The sequence below is a fragment of the Electrophorus electricus genome, chromosome 13 (genome assembly GCF_041902795.1).
Source record: "Electrophorus electricus isolate QZ-2024a chromosome 13, ASM4190279v1, whole genome shotgun sequence".
Classification (NCBI taxonomy): domain Eukaryota; kingdom Metazoa; phylum Chordata; class Actinopteri; order Gymnotiformes; family Gymnotidae; genus Electrophorus; species Electrophorus electricus.
In genome coordinates this window covers 619,616-637,500 of record NC_137509.1, presented here as the reverse complement: position 1 = coordinate 637,500, position 17,885 = coordinate 619,616, and the positions used below count along the sequence as shown (strand labels likewise).

Here is a 17,885-nt window from a genome sequence, read left to right as displayed (position 1 = left end):
TGAAATAGTGGGAACATTCTACAATAATAATAATAATATCTCTTGCTCTTGACCAAGTCTGGAAAATTAAGAAATAAAGGGTAAGGACCACTTTTTATAAATGTGCAATACTTTGAATTTGAGTGAACATAATATTATAGTTCTAATGGGTCTAAAAACAACCCAAATGGAAAAGAAATCTGTGAAATGGCTGAATCAATGTAACAGCTGTCACGGAACGCTCCCTGTCCCACTGGTCACATGGTACGGCTCACTGTGTGCAGTGGGAGTTCATTGTCTGTCTCGTTTGTAACCACCCCTATGTTGTTTAGCACACAACTGCACCTGGTTTAGTCTCATTATGTCTGTCTGTATTTAAACTGCTGTAGGACTGTGCTTAGTTGTCGTCATTGTCCATGTTTGTATCTGTGCTCATGTAATTTGCATTTGTGTTTGTTTAATAAACGTCTGCATACATCGATTGAGTCTGCACATGCTGCTCCTTGACCTGCGGCAGTCAGGCCATTACAACAGCACAACAATTGTTCATTGTAAATGTGTATTTCATGTAGAGATGAGCTGACAGTTGGGCATCTGCTAGTGCTAAAAGATAGGCTTCTCTTCCTCTTTGATTTGTGGTAAGACTTCCTGTGTGCGTCTGGGGCTGTTGCTTGTAGTATGTATGTCAATGATATTGTTTAATTTTATAGATGTGCATAAAATGTTGATAGATTGTTATTTTCTTATGTGTAACACTTGTATCAAAACAGCACAAACCACTTGTAATGTAGTCTAATTGGTTTGTTTGCATTCACACTCTGTCCTTAAAAGTCCACTATTGTACCTGCTGGCCTTTAGTAGGTTTATAGTAGGCAAGTCCTACAGGTTAAGATATTCTGTAAACACACTACTGCACAAGGGCTTTTGGCCCATGTTCCACGGTGACTACAGTGGTCCATAGTGACTACAGTGGTCCACGGTGACTACAGTGGTCCATGGTGACTACAGTGTTCCACGGTGACTACAGTGGTCCATAGTGACTACAGTGTTCCACGGTGACTACAGTGGTCCATGGTGACTACAGTGGTCCACGGTGACTACAGTGGTCCACGGTGACTACAGTGGTCCATAGTGACTACAATGTTCCACGGTGACTACAGTGGTCCATAGTGACTACAGTGGTCCACGGTGACTACAGTGGTCCATGGTGACTACAGTGTTCCACGGTGACTACAGTGGTCCATAGTGACTACAATGTTCCACGGTGACTACAGTGGTCCATAGTGACTACAGTGTTCCACGGTGACTACAGTGGTCCATAGTGACTACAGTGGCCCATAATGACAATTGGCCCATGTTTCATAGTCACTCATATAACATCTTTGTGCCTTGACTGTTCACTTCAAGGCAAGTGACTCATATTAAAACAATGACATTATTGATGACTGCATGTGTATGGACAATTTTTTTTAAAAGATAAACACAATAAAACATAAAACAGTGAAATAGTACATTAATGGTGTAATAAATGTAACAGCATGTAACATTGAGCGGTAAGGAGGCGGATGCATGTGCGGAGAAGAGCAAGATTTATTCAGGGCAAATCCAGAATCAGAGTCTCTGTTACAGTCCAGGGTCATAGAGCCAACACGGAGAGCATGGAGATACATTACAAATGAGACAAGGGCTAGAATACACAAGTAACTAAACACAAACAGCGACAAGAACTAAACACATGAAAGCACACAGGTTAAGTAGGCTATAACACAGACTAGGAAACACATAAGCACTGAGTACAAAGAAACATAACCGTGGCAGTGGTAGCTCAGTGGTTAAGGTACTTCACTTGTAATCGGAAGGTTGCCACACCCAGTTGGGAGGGATAAATCATGAAACAGCACAACAAGTGTTCATTGTAAATGTGTGTTTGCTGTAGAGATGAGCTGACAGTTGAGCATTTGCTGCATATAAAGTGTGAAGACTAACAACTGAAAGGCAGAGATGGTGTTGGTTAAGTAGCTACTGTTCACATGTCAGTGCAGAGATGTGGTGTTTTTCCTTTGGTTTTAGGCTGTTGGTGTCATCACTCATCTGACCTGCATTCAAACCCACGTTACAATTTGGATGGGTGAGTGAATACTTTTGGCAATATAGTGTGTGTGTATGTGTGTATGTGTGTATATGTGTATGTATATATATATATATATATATATATATATATATATATATATATATATATATATATATATATATAAATCACAAGCAAGTGCCTTATCAAGATGTGCTTTTATTGTCTTTCTCTTCCATCTGCCCTTGCATACCACATCACTCTTTCCCATACATCTAGACATTTTAACAGGGTTATAACAAGTAGTATCTTATTTCAATGGTATTTGCACTCTAATCTATTTGTACTTGTTAGGTTGCATTTTGTCCCTTAGTGTAACAAAAAACACATTCACCCTCTAATTCTGGAGCATTTAAAATGTCAGAGAGGCTATGTAATAACAGTTATGCTGTATTCATGTATTTTGTGATGTTATGATTTTGAAAACAATACTAAAAGCTAGAAAAATGAGCTCTATGCTTTGACATGTTGAGTAACTAGAGAACGTGTGCGCTAAGGGGGGATGTAGGGGCCATGAAAGTCCCACACTGACTTTAATATTGAAGGTTTAGTAAGAATTTGCTGGTTCCACGAGAATTAAAAAATGTTGATTTTAAGACCACACAGAAACGGGCAGGAGGAATACTGCAACCCTCTGTAGGATGTGGGATCCCACCGCTCAGTTGCCTCTCTTCTAGACATAGACATAGAGGAGCTTCTGAGAGATCTGCGGACTCCTGCATGCAGGTGGAAACCTCACCTGTGACTTTCTTTGAGGAGACGGTTGCAGCAATCCGCCAGTCCTTTTCCTCTGTTCCCACTTTTCCAACCAGTGATCATTTTCCTACTTACAACTCTGGCTTATTTTCTTCTCTTTCCTCAGATAAAATACTTCAACTCCTGACTTCCAGTAACCAAACTACATGGCTGCTGGATCCCATTCCTTACATTCTGTTTCACACAATCTCAGGAGATCTGCTTCCTTTCATCTTTCTCATCATTAACAACTCCTTATCCCCTGGACATATACCAACTGTATTCAAAACCACCAGTATAGTACCAATCTTAAAGAATGCCACAATTGACAGCTCCAACATAGGCAATTACAGACTGGTATCACCTCTCTCTTTCAGCTCAAAGGTTCTTGACCAAACCATTTACAATCAATTATCTCTTTTCCTCAGTCTGGCTACAAACCAGTATATTCACCAGGAACAGCTCTCATATCAGTGACAGAGAAACTTCATGCTACCAAACTATCATCTGTTTTGATTCTTTAGGACCTTTCAGCAGCCTTTGACAACATCCTCCTCCTCTCTGTTCTCTCCAGCCTTGGTGTGACTGACTCTGATTGGAAAAGGTTATAGTCCTATCTGGAGGGACAGACCAATCAGGTAGCACAGATACATGTCCAGTCCATATAGACTCTCTACCGGTGCCCTCCAGGGCTCAATGTTAGGACCTCTTCTCTTTGTATACTCATTCTTTGGGTGATGTAATATCTTTTCATGGCTCCTCCTACCATTGCTATGCCAAAGACACCAAATTCTTTCCTTCCCACCTTCTGACACTCAGGTTTCCAGGCATCTCTCAGCATGGTTGACTGACGTTATGTCATGGATAACAGCAAGCAAGCAACTAGGTTCAGACAAGAAGCCTTGAATGTAACAGAATCTAAGGCAAAACATTTAAAGCATTTAGCTGATACCTTTTATCCAAAGCAACTTACAATTCTGACTGAATACAACTTGAACAATTGAGGCTTAAGGGTCTTGCTCAGGGTTCAAAAACAGTGGCAACCTGGTAGTGCTGGAGCTTGAACCAGCAACCATCCCATCACAAGCCAAGTACCTTAACTACTGAGCTACCACTCTCTCCCCCCCCCCCCCCACACACACATACAAAACAAAACAAAACAACAAAACATCAACAAAGAACTATATAAATACATGACTTTGATTAAACAATAAGGGAGAGAGAGCATGGCTGAAACTCCTGTGTCCAGCTCATTTCTAACATGCATGTTTCCCCACTCTTCACTCCAGTTCTGTCTACATCCCTCCCCTCCTACAGCCTGCTCTCCATCACTCCTACACTGCACCTCAAACCTTCCCCACTCAAACCACAAATGATTCATTCTAGTTATAATAATAATCATAATAATACATTTTATTTAAGTGTCTTTCAGGATACTCAAGGATGCTTTATGATAGCAAATAAAAACATGATTAGAAAGAATAACAGGGTAAAACACAAGGATAATAAAATGGCAATGCAGCAGATAAATGAAAATAAAATAGAGATTAAGACATGATGAAAGCTACAGTAATAAGTGACAACTATGATAAAATACCAAAGCAGTGAGCCAACAGAAATAAACAGGATTTACAGATCAGTAAAGGCAGTCTGAAAGAGAAAAGTTTTCAATGAGTAACAGCTTTGGACTAAAAGCAATATTACACAATACTAATGGTTACAATACAATTAATTCCAGCTTGTATGTACTAACTATAGAAAATGATTTAAATTGCTGTGCACAGTAACTCTTATCAAAAGCATAATTATATCATTATTGCCTTCTCATAGTTCAGAGATCTCTCTGGCTGAAATAATGCACCAGATTATGCATTATGCATGTTCCTAATTTAAACTGTAATAATACACCAGAATAATACAACTGACTTTCACTGTTTACGTTACATGGGAGTGCCATTGTCTTTATGTATGTCAATAAATGTCTGTCTACGTCGAGGGAGTCTGAACGTCCTGCTCCTCCCCCTGCGGCACACAGGCCATTACAGTTTCAGGTTTGGTATACGCAGGACCTGGCATACCTGGCATTCTTCTAGTGGGCCCACACACCTTTGGGCTGTATATATATAACTATACAATTTAATTTATAGTTTTTAATTTTAATAAAATGGCTAAAGACTGCCCCATAAAGCAGGGAAAGTGAGCCCACTGGTTCATTTTCTATGCTTGCATTAGGCTGGCCCAATCATATTTCTTACTAGGCCTCCTCCCTCAAGTCTCTGTTTCTCATGTCAGGTGGTATGTCTCAGAGCCAGAAATCTGTGAATGAATGTGCAGTGGGACACACTAATGGCAGATGTCTCCAAATGTGCAAAAATAACATACACAATTGCTGCAGCTTCAATTACTGCATGAAATAGAAAGAGTAGAGGTGATTGGTCACTGTCAGGCAAAGTAGAGGTGATTGGTCACTGTCAGGCAGAGTAGAGGTGATTGGTCACTGTCAGGCAGAGTAGAGGTGATTGGTCACTGTCGGGCAGAGTAGAGGTGATTGGTCATTGTTGGGCAGAGTAGTGGTGATTGGTCATTGTTGGGCAGAGTAGTGGTGATTGGTCATTGTTGGGCAGAGTAGTGGTGATTGGTCCATGCTGTGCATGGGGAAAAGGGAAGTAAATGTAATGCAGAGAAGGTGCTGCTGCATGAGACACATTTATGTGATTCAGTTGTGAAGTTTTGAAAACCACAATGGGGAGAAAACTGTTGTCATGGCTCCAATTTTTCGGCTGGAATTCTCAAATTAATCAAATGTACATTTGCCAACCGTATTTTTATTTACATTTATACATATAATATGTATGGCCATGTCTAGCATTATTTCATATTATTTCCACTTTTACCAATTCCCTGAATGTGACTCATTAAGAATTTGGAAGGGTCAATATAGTGATATCAACAGACATATCAAATTCTTGATCAGGACCCTGAATGTGAAACAGAAATTATTATGCCTATAGCAGATCTGATACAAGAAATTAGATATAAAACCGAGAGGTGTACAGGTAAACCCCGCCCCCATAGTAATTCACTACATATGGAACAAGGGGGGACCCACAGTCATGGGACAGGTGTATTTACTTACCTAATTCATGCAGCTTTTGTAACTGGTCTCTCTCTGCAGTAAGACTGCTGTAACTGTTGTGTTACTGGTCTCTCTCTGCATTGAACCTGAGCCACAGTACTGTGATGGCAGCCAGTAAGAGAACACACAACAAGGCCAGACACACTGCAGCCAGTCTGTAGCATCGAATCCCTGCACTGATTATTCCTGGAACTAGAAACAAATTCCTCATTTAGGACTTTTTCTAATGTATCAATTATTCAAATGCTTTTATTATTCATATTTTTGTCATCGACATCATCTTTAATTTCAAACATTCAGATTATGTGGCCAGTGTGTTTAGATATATTAGACAGTGACCCACCCCTGTTTATTTAGCCGTATTACACAGTGAACCGCTCCCATTTATTTAGACGTATTACACACAGTAAACCACCCCATTTAATGAGACCCCATTCAGTCCTTTTTGAAGCAGATACAATATAATAAGCAACATGCTGACTATACAAATTTAAATAAAATGGAGCACCATAGCAGTGACACCGTGACTTTCATAGCACACAGCCACTGTTTACAGCCAATTTTTATTTAGGTTTGTACTAGTGTGTTTACACCACTGAAAAACTGCAATCTATTAGCTAGTTAGCTTGCATCACTTAATAAAAATAATGTGTGTTTATATTTTTCTTTGATTGTTTTCATAGATAGATTCAGTTTTATTGTATTTGCTCAGTATAAGGTGTAACAGAGTTAGTATAGAAAAAAAGAATACATCTGCCTAGGTGAATTCACACAAAATTGTTTGTAAAAATTAATGTTTATTTTATCAGTATGTACATGGGTTGATGTTATATTGGTGAAGCGTTTGTGTACATTTTTACGTTTGTGTAAAAATGTAATTTTTATATATGTGCACCTTCGGTGGGAACATGTTTACATGGGTGGTGCTGTGGGGTGAAACATATGAGGCTCAGAGAGGTGAGATGAGTCCAAGTATAGGTTATGAGCTTTAATCAAAATGAAAGAAAAAGGAGCTGAAGTCAAAGTCCAAAGCCAAAACTGCAGTCAAAAACCTGTAAGAGTTGGCGCCAGGTCACCGGCTACCAGGGGGAGGCCTCAAGTCAGGCACACAACCAATCAGGCTTGATGCCTAACAGCTGTGCTAGGTCTATATACGCCCAGGGACCCAGTCACTCAGTGTTGGGGCTTTGTTAAAGTGTTACAAGCTCCTAGCTGGTAACTGTGGGTATTGAGGTTTGTGAGCCCTTGTGCTACAGCTCTCTTCTGATCTGCGAGGGTGTCTGTGTTTTTACACGTCCCCTCCCTTCTCTAGTCTTCTCTCTCTCTCTCTCTCTCTCTCTCTCTCTCTCTCTCTCTCTCTCTCTCTCTCTCTCCCTCTCTCTCTCTCTCTCTCTCTCTCTCTCTCTCTCTCTCTCTCAGCTTCTCTTAGTCACTAAAGCTCCTCCCTGTTTTCTGGTTTTGTTTGGGAAGTTTTAGTTTGGTTTTCCCCAGTGTATCTGGCTGCCATTCTTCCTGTGGCATCCTTTGTTTTCCCTTTTTTTCTGTGCTCAGCATGGTGTTTATTTTCTTCCACCTGCTTCGTCGTCGTCTGTTCCTTTGGAGTGTGATATAGGCACAGGTCACTTAATGGCTGCCGCAGTCTAGTAGGAGCTTGTTTGCCTCGCAATAAAGTAGCCGGGGTGTGACTCCCCATGTTTGTTTTCTTACTTCTCTTGTTTTACCTGTTTCTTACTGTTCTGCACATGGGCCCACCACCATTAAAGCGTGGTAGCGCTCACCCAGCAGACTGTTGGTATCGCCACCTGTCTGACTGGGTTTGAGCCTCATTACAAAACTGGGTTGTACACAGAGAAAAAACAGCAGAGGTACAGAAGGCCAAGGTGGTAGGCAAGGCCAAAAAATACAAGCAGAGTCTGACTCACATTGGAGCAAAAGAGGCAAGCAAACACAGCTTGGTATACTGACTAGTCAGGAAGTAAATATACATAATGGTGTTGCTGTGGGAACTGCAATGCCAGGAAGGGACAAACATAACAAGAGGGATGTTCCTGAGGCCTGAATCTTGTTAAATGAGTTCCAGTGAAGTAACTACCTCAGTAGTTTAACAGATATTTTTTTGTAGTTTTACTTGGGTGATAATTTAATGACTACTTTTACTTCTACTGGAGTAATTATTATTTTATAGTAACAGTACATTTAGGTGAGTACAGCTTTTGGCTACTCTACCGACCTCTGATAATGAACAACATCTAAAATCAGAAATAAGATTTTATTTGTACACATCTATAACCAAGAAGTAATTCATGTAACTGGGGGACAGAGTCTTGGGGTAGGTGTCTTTACTCACCTAAATCGGCCAGCTTCTGTAACTGGTCTCTCTGAGTAGTGAGGTCGCTGTAACTGGTGTATAACTGGTCTCTCTCTACAATTAATCTGATCGATATTACTATAATTGCTGCCAGCAGTAGGACACACAACAGCTCCAGACACACTGCAGCCAGTCTGTAGCATTTGCGCCATGCAGTGGTTAGTCCTGGAATGAAAAACAGTTTCTTCATTTTAAGAATATTCTGTTGCAGCTATAGTGAAAAATGTGCAACTATTTTGAATGGTGCTTTATAGTTAATTAATAAACTCTCATCAGAGTATCTATAACATTGTCACAAATGAATCAGAGTCAAGTTTACTCACACATGGAACAGTGGGTTATACACCACCAATTGGCTCTCAAACCAAAGCAACTAACCTTAACCTCCACCCAAAACCTAAGCATAACCATAACCTTAACCTCAACCCAAAACCTAATTTATTTATATTCAAGTTATCCTCTATGCATTTACTAATGCCCTCTCTTAAATTTGTAATACCCACCCTCATCCACAAGTCTCCAGATTCCACACACCCTCGTTCTGACAACCCAGAAACCAAAACATCAGGCCCCTGTCTACACCACTGGAAAATGTGTGTAAACTAATAGTAGGTTTACTACGAGCCAAATTACCGGCTATCTAAGATGTAGCTAGATTACAGATGTCACCGTGGGCCAGTCATCCATCAGGAGGGACACGCCCACACCTGCCACAGTCCCAGTCACCTGCCTATAAAGCCTAATCACCTGATCCTTATTTTCCCTCTTATTTAAGTCCACAGGTTCCTGAAGTCAGCGCTGCACATTAGTGGGCCTAAGAGCAATGCACTTCGTTACACCTCTAGGCTTAGCAAATGACTGTTTTCAGCTCCTTCACCTCTCGTTCCCTCTGTGCCACCACTGTCACAACATGAAGTTCTTTTGTGCAGGGTCAGCTTTGTACAGTGCTGGTCTTCACATTTGACAGGGTTTCCTATGAGAAGCTGATTGTGTGAGAATCTTGTGACGTCTTTGGACCGTGTCAGTTACTGTTACATTGGATTGAGTAACAGAATAGCACAATCTTTTTTTAATCACTGTCTTCAAATTTGGGGGAGAAGGGCCATCCCTTAACAAGCACTTAAATAATTTGTAACTGATAACTTATCTGTAATTGATGGTATTCTTAAACTTTGTACTAGCATAGGATTAAGTTAAGAAAATAAAGTCCTTCTGTAATTTTCTCTGGACAAGAGCATCTTCTAAATTTTGTAGACTAACTTAAAAAGTTTTTTTTATTACAATTACAATACTACACAGTTGCAATGTTACAATTTGGAACATAAAATATGTTTAAAATGAACAAATTAATAACAGTCACATGGCGCAGTTTAATTTTCTCCAATGTTATCTTTGTCAACTACCTCTTTTGGATGTCTTTATGAACTCCTGGTAACAGAATTCTTTGTTCCTCAGCTGATACACAGACTTTGTTATATCCTCAAAATAGAGGGGAGGACTGACAGTGGTGAGGGGTACATCTGCAGATTCAGTAATGGCTGAGAGACACTGGAAACTCTACACAGACAGAGAAACAAAAGATTTTAAAAATCTACACAATCACAAAGAGAGAAAAGTAACTGCAATGATGAAAAATTCTCCTTAAAACGTCCACACGCTTAAAACAAGTCATCAGTAACTGCTCTGTCAATTCTTTCCAGACACATGCATCATAATTCCCATGGTGCCAAGTGCCATATTTGTTTTAATTTCTGTTGTTGTCCTGTTACTATGGCAATGTCACCATGTGATAGTGATTTTGCCCTTTTCTCCACCTGTCTTTTCAGGTTTTTTCCTTGCCTTGTATTGACTTCAGGTATTTCTTGTTTGTTTAATTTCACACGTCTTATTTCTCCTTCACGTCCCTGTGTATTTATATCTCATTCTAATCTTTGTGCTGGTCATTGTTGTTGGAATGTCATTTTAAATTTCATGTGGTTTCTGAATTCTTACTGTAGATCTCTTGTTCATAGTGTTTTGTAATTTTCGTTTGTTTCATTTTGAGTTCTTGGTTTTGTTTCTGTTTTTGACCAAGCAGGGATGTAGGGGCCAGGAAAATTCCCATACTGACTTCCATATTGAGTGTCTAGTCAGATTTCACAGGTTGCTTCACATTTAGACATGGAGGAGCTTCCCTGGACTCTGATTCTGATGTAGAGTTGAAGCGAACTGTAGACTCCTGCATGCAGGTGGAAGTCTCACCTGCAACTCTGTCTGTGAAGGGTGCACGCCACTCTAGAGCTCGCACGCATCCTTGTAAGACCTGCAATAGGCATGCAATAGGCGATCCCTTCTGGACTCGTAAAACCTTGCCCCAGCCAACACACCTAGTTTCAGACATCAACTCATACCAGTCTTTCCTTTCCAAATACTCACTGGAAGTAACATTTGTAAAGTCATCCTACTACAGAGGAAAATTTTAATCAGCATCTGATTCACGAAAGCTCTTCAGTGTTTTTTCTTCTCTCCTTAACCTTCCTCCTCCTTGCTCATCCCTCTTACTCCTGAGGATTTCATCACCTTCTTTGAGGAGAAGGCTGCAGAAATCCAACAGTCCTTTTCCATTGTTCCCACTCTTCCAATCAGTGTTCATACCCCTACATCCAACTCTCTTGCTTCTTTTTCTCTTCTTTCTTCAGAAAAAAATCTTTCAACTCCTGACTTCCAGCAGTCTGATTGCATGTCCACTGGATCCCATCAACAACTCCTTATCCTTTGGACATGTACCAACTGAACACTTGACAGCTCCAACATAAGCAACTTGTATTGCTTCTCTCTTTTCTTGAACAAGCAATTTACTATTGATTATCTCTTTTCTCATTCTGGCACATTCACCAGAAACAACTCTCAGTGACAAAGCAGTGACAAAGAAACTTCATGCTGCCAGTGTTGCCAAACTCTCATTTGTCTTGATTTTTCAGGACCTTTCATTAGCCTTTGACACAATAAACAACATCTTCCTCTGTTCTCTCCACCCTCGGAGTGACTGGCTCTGCATGGAAATGGTTCCAGTCTTATCTGGAGGGACAGTCCTATCAGTTAACATGGACAAGATAAGAGCCATCAGACCTCTACAGATTCTCCAGAATGCAGTGGCATGACTGGTCTTCAGTCTTCTGAAGTTCATACTTGTCACTCCACTGCTGTGTTCCCTTCATTGGCTTCCAGTAGCTGCTCACATCAGATTTAAAACACTGATGCTTGTCTACAAAGCCAAAAATGGTGATACATGATGATAATGGTCAAAGCCCGATCTGCACCTCGAGTACTTCGTACCTCAAGTATGGCTCTGCTTGAAATACCATGCTTCAAGTCTCATGGAAGATTATTCTCTGTCCTGGCTCCCAGATTGTGGAACAAACTTCCACTGGCTGTCTGGACAGCAGTCCCTTGCAGTCTTCAATCACAGATGAAGACGTATCTATTTGTGGAATATTTAGAATGACCATTGATCCTGCACCTGATGGGTAACTGAAACTCTAGCATATATAGTTTGATATTGTTTGTTATTGCAATTATAGCTGCCTGATATAGGGTTTTTACTTCAGAGTAGCTCACCAGAGCAATACAGACATGGACTGCCATGCAGGCCAGAAATGTTTCAACAGCATTCTAGTTCAATGGAATCTTGTACTCTAACCTATTGTACTGGATAGGATACATTCTTTGAGTAAATGACAAAGCACTTTTGTACGTCGGTCTGCATAAGAGCATCTGCTAAATGCCAAAAATGTAAATGTCATTAATACACACTTTATAGTAACTGTGTCCACAAACAGTGGTTACTGGATTTTTCAGTAAAACCAGACAGACTGGACAGATGAACTGATCAAGAACCACTGATATACTGACATCTGCCATTTTACTGCACAGATACAGTAATAACACACCGGCACAAACACAGAGTCCCTTAAAGCAGTTCAAACAAAGACACGGTCATCATTCCTGGTCGTCTGTGCACAAAAAAAAAAAAAATCATATTAAACGAGCTCAACCAGCTGATTTCTGGTTCCTTCACTCTGAAAACACAGTTAAACGTAGTTAAACACAATTATGGTGCATTTCATTTAATTATGGTAAGACCATTAAACAGAACATACATATTCTTCAGTAGATCCAGGCAGACTGGACAGATGAACTGCTCCTGAGTTCCTGACATGTTGGCCTGACATTTTACCCAAATAGACCCACACACGAGAAACACCAGCACATGCAGAACTGAATGATGTTTTGTTTTCCCTGAACTAAAGAACAACTTCCTGGTTCCGTGTGTGAGAGCCGTGGGTAAAATAGGTGTGTCTAACATATCTCACAGACACAGACACAAACATCTCACACCTTCCCTGCTCCTATACATTGTTTGCCTCCTTGTTTTCTCCCTTTTAATTAAGCCCACATGAACACTCGTCCAGTAGTGCACATTGTTCCCTTGTATACTGAGAAGTATCCGCTTTGCTTGCTGCTCTGCTGTCGCTACGTCTCGGGTTCTACTGGCAGCGCTGCTTTATTTCTGTTTGATTTTATCAGCTCAATGCTCTTTTGTTTGTTTATTATGGAGAATAAAGATGGAGAATTTAAACAGTGTGTTAGTCTGAACACTATCATAGTGATTTAAACAGTGTGTCAGTCTGAACATTACTATAGTAAGTTAAACAGTGTGGTAATCTGAACATTACCTGTAAAGGCCTGAGTGCCCCAGGGCGAGGAGCAGGACACATGGGCTCTCTTGATATAGACAGACGTTTATTATATACACATTAAGGATGAACATATCAGCACTCACAGAATACCAGGTAAGGGAACACAGACAACATGTTACAAACATAACATGTGCCACAACACTACAGTGAACATGAACACAAGACAGCCAACCCTGTACTCGCAAACATGGGTGTTGTCACTAACGAAAAGACAAACTCCTACCTCACGTGGCAGGCTGTACCATGTGACCAGTAGGACTGGGAGCAGTCTGTGACATTACCATAGTGATTTAAACAGTGTTAGTCTGAACACTATCATAGTGATATAAACAGTATTATAGTCTGAACACTACCACAGTGATTTAAACAGTGTTTTAGTCTGAACACTAACATAGCGATTTAAACAGTGTGTTAGTCTGAACATTACCATAGCGATTTAAACAGTATGTTAGTCTGTTAGGCTCCTGGACTGCTGCAGTACGCTCATTCGTCCAGTTCGGTATTTGGGACTGTCTGTGTATTTCGTTTCTGGCCCCGCCCTTCCTTGAGTGATTGCTGTGGCCTATATAAGGACCCTGCTGGAAGAAAACGGCAGCTTGCCCAAGCTCATACTTCAACTGGCATAACGGTGTATGATTTGTGAGTTTGTGATCTTGGCTGTGCTTACCTTGTCTTGTGGGTATGTGAGCGTTCCCTGTGTTTTGTTTATGATTGTGTTCTTGTGTATGTTTATATGTGTAGTTACTGATTGTAGGGAGTGGTGCCTGTTTGTTTGGGTTTGGGAGTTAGTGTAGGGTTATATTTTATTTTTGTCCTGTGAAGTGTGGTTAGTTGTGGTGTTTCTTTTGGTAGTCTAGGTTTTGTTTGTTATTTTGGAATTAGCCACTCCTGAAGTTATTCAGTGTTTGTATATATATGTGTTCACACAAAGTTTCACCTTCTCTACCAGCCCAGCCCAGTGATTAGTCATTCCACATACCATCCTGCGACCAGTCTTTTCACTACTACCATAGTGATTTAAATAGCGTGTTAGTCTGAACACTACCACAGTGTTGTAGTAATAATAATTAATACAGCACCTTTTACAAATGCTTTACAATAAGTAGTATTTAAAAAAAATTATTGTGGTTGATATGTAGTTCCAATGAAATGAGAGAATGATCTGAGCTGGTGTCAGACTGGGCTTCCTCCTCTGGTCAACGAAGGACACCACAATAGCAACAATATAAACAATAAAAAGAAAAATAAGTAATGACAAAATATAAGTCCTAGAGGATATAGTCTGAGTTTGATGAGTGTAGGAGTGGGATGAGATGTCTGCCAAGGGCGATGTGGGTGTCTATGGTGGAGGGGGGAGGGCCATAGCAGGTTCCTTCACTAGTGTTCACCAGTGGAGGTTTGAGTCTCGATTCCTCTTAAGGTTTCTTGGCTTGGGAGCTTTGACTCGGACATATGTTAATTTGCTTTGTGACAATGGCTATTGTAAAAAGCACTATATGGCTGAAACTCCTGTGTCCAACTCATTTCTAACATGCGTTTTCCCACTCTTCACTCCAGTTCTGTCTACATCCCTCCCCTCCTACAGCCTGTTTTCCATCACTCCTACACTGCACCTCAAACCTTCAGCAAGGGTTGTCCAACCTTCTAGAGCAGAGCAGGTATCATACACAATACTTAACTTCACCACAGGGGGGCGGGCTCTTCCCCACTCAAACCACAAAGGATTCATTCTGGTTATAATAATAATCATAATACATTTTATTTCAGGATGCTCAAGGACACTTTACAATAGCAAATGAAAATATGACAAGAATTATACGAAAGAATAACAAGGTAAAACACAAGAATAACAAAATGACAACACAGTAGATAAATGAAAATAAAATGAGAGATTAAGACAACTATAAAATGACAAAGCAGTGAGCCAACAGAAAAAATTGGATTTACAGATCAGTAAAGGCAGTCTGAAAGAAAAAAGTTTTCAATGCTTTTTGGAGGGTGATAGTGATGGGCAGAGACGGAGGTGCAAGGGGATGGAGTAACAGCTTTGGACTAAAAGCAATATTACACAATACTAATGGTTACAATACAATTAATTCCAGCTTGTATGTACTAACTAGAGAAAATGATTTAAATAAGTTTTAAATTGCTGTGCACAGTAACTCTTATCAAAAGCATAATTATATCATTATTGTCTCCTCATAGTTCAGAGATCTCTCTGGCTGAAATAATGCACCAGAAATTGTGCATGTTCCTAATTTAAACTGTAATAATACACCAGAATTTTAAATAATAATTGAATAACATTTTGGGAAATCTCACAATTACTTCTGAGTGGACAGTTTTATTGTTGATCTTGTTGCAAACCCAAACCCAGGGGAGAGGGGCTGAATGTGGTCTGAACTCTGTGCAGGTGTCAGAGATGCATGGTGTCAGAATTCCTGCCCTCTGATCCACACACCCTCCTAGAGCTGGGCACCATGGGAGTTATAGTTCTCATGTTTTTCTGCCAAACATAGTCTTTAGAGCATTTGGGAGAGCAGTACACTTTTCAGCCTCATGGTGTCAGAGATGCTGTAGAAGGACAGAATTCCTGCCCTCTGATCCACATACACTCCTATTCTAGAGCTAGGCACTATGGGATTTGTAGTTGTTATGTTTTTGTCCCAGAAATAGCATTTGGAAGGACTGCTGTATAAGTTCCAGGAGTGATCATTGCCTCCAAGCATACACTCTCTTCCCCTGCCCTTCCTGCAGATGCCTTTATATGTCAATGCAATCCAACTTTTCCCACTCCACTAAACCTCCCAGTAACAGCATCCACACACACTCTCTCTGCACAAAACATGAAACTAATTATCAAATCTTTCTGGGTGATCAGGATAGGACTGAACTGTTTCATTGCAGGTTGCCACTCTGTTCTCCTTGGGCAGATAGATGTTGTTCTGTGCTGTGTTTGGATCCAGTGTGAACTCATCAGCTGCATTTAAACAACTGAATAATTTTTAACATGAAAGTGGCCATCAGAAGGTACAGTATTCATTTAATAATTTAATTAAGCTAATCACATTTAAAAATGAATTACATGTCATTACATGTCACATTGTTCTGTAATAACTTCAATTTCATAATTTTAACATAATAACAGAACATCAAAATGTTATAATTTAATAATAACAACAAGTATACAAAGTATGATAACAATACAGTATCAGTAAAGGGTCATGTGTGAGGTATTGTCTATAATGACATAATACAGTATCAGTATAGCTAACTTCTGAATTGTCTTGATGAAATGTAAAGCGATGCTAAAGTTAGTTATTTATTTGCATCTTTTAATTCGTTTGGTTGTTATTTTGCTGTTTAAGATTCATTTGGTTACTTATTCGCAGCTTCTTATCCGGTATCTGAAGTTGGTTCCTTATTCATGAAGGGATTGTTCACATATTGGCTGTGCACTTTGTTTTATAGACAAAGATGAACTAAATGAAGATGTGATCATACGTTTGTTAATATTTTATTCTGTTTCTCCTCTGAAATAGTGAATGTAAAATTAGATTAAAATATAATTAAAATATGTACTACTTGCTTTTGATCTCGAGAATGGCATGAAGTAAATTAAAACCATATATTTGAGTCTGCATTGGAAGGTATTTCAGTTTGACTAGCTAGCTAAGCAATACACCCAGGGCTCAGCTGTAGACTTCCCACATAACAAGGCCAACATGATACCTAATCTTCCTTTTTTTTACTGATCTGTTATGATGGCTTTGCTAATCAGTTACAGGCCCACTTTATCTAAAATTGTGTGGAAATATGGCTTTTTTTCCCCTCAACAATTAGATGTTAAACTGTTAAACTGAATAGAGTTAGGACAGTACTGATAGTGAATGTGACTCGAGTGTTAAGGGTTATAAGGATGAGTGGTGTTAGGACAGTATTGATAGTGAATGTGACTCGAGTGTTAAGGGTTATAAGGATGAGTGGTGTTAGGACAGTACTGATAGTGAATGTGACTCGAGTGTTAAGGGTTATAAGGATGAGTGGTGTTAGGACAGTACTGATAGTGAATGTGACTAGACTGTTAAGGGTTATAAGGATGAGTGGTGTTAGGACAGTACTGATAGTGAATGTGACTCGAGTGTTAAGGGTTATAAGGATGAGTGGTGTTAGGACAGTATTGATAGTGAATGTGACTTGAGTGTTAAGGGTTATAAGGATGAGTGGTGTTAGGACAGTATTGATAGTGAATGTGACTCGAGTGTTAAGGGTTATAAGGATGAGTGGTGTTAGGACAGTACTGATAGTGAATGTGACTCGAGTGTTAAGGGTTATAAGGATGAGTGGTGTTAGGACAGTACTGATAGTGAATGTGACTAGACTGTTAAGGGTTATAAGGATGAGTGGTGTTAGGACAGTACTGATAGTGAATGTGACTCGAGTGTTAAGGGTTATAAGGATGAGTGGTGTTAGGACAGTATTGATAGTGAATGTGACTTGAGTGTTAAGGGTTATAAGGATGAGTGGTGTTAGGACAGTACTGATAGTGAATGTGACTCGAGTGTTAAGGGTTATAAGGATGAGTGGTGTTAGGACAGTATTGATAGTGAATGTGACTTGAGTGTTAAGGGTTATAAGGATGAGTGGTGTTAGGACAGTACTGATAGTGAATGTGACTAGACTGTTAAGGGTTATAAGGATGAGTGGTGTTAGGACAGTACTGATAGTGAATGTGACTCGAGTGTTAAGGGTTATAAGGATGAGTGGTGTTAGGACAGTACTGATAGTGAATGTGACTAG

At 39.9% G+C, this 17,885-nt stretch overlaps 2 long non-coding RNA genes across 3 annotated transcripts; one reads left to right on the top strand and one right to left on the bottom strand.

Annotated features, from left to right (window-relative positions):
• Nucleotides 1-1,561: 1,561 nt before the first annotated feature.
• Nucleotides 1,562-16,582, top strand: LOC145643577 (uncharacterized). The gene is made up of 3 exons (XR_014116052.1): nt 1,562-2,107; nt 15,993-16,115; nt 16,478-16,582. It is a non-coding gene; the product is annotated as an uncharacterized LOC145643577 (long non-coding RNA).
• LOC145643576 (uncharacterized) lies at nt 2,254-12,625 on the bottom strand. Of its 2 annotated transcripts, XR_014116051.1 has the most exons (6): nt 12,486-12,618; nt 11,662-11,806; nt 9,750-9,903; nt 8,326-8,511; nt 5,979-6,170; nt 2,254-5,487 (listed from the first exon to the last, which is right to left on the bottom strand). It is a non-coding gene; the product is annotated as an uncharacterized LOC145643576 (long non-coding RNA). The 2 variants fall into 2 exon arrangements; XR_014116050.1 differs by lacking the exon at nt 11,662-11,806 and having other exon boundaries at nt 12,486-12,625.
• Nucleotides 16,583-17,885: the final 1,303 nt, after the last annotated feature.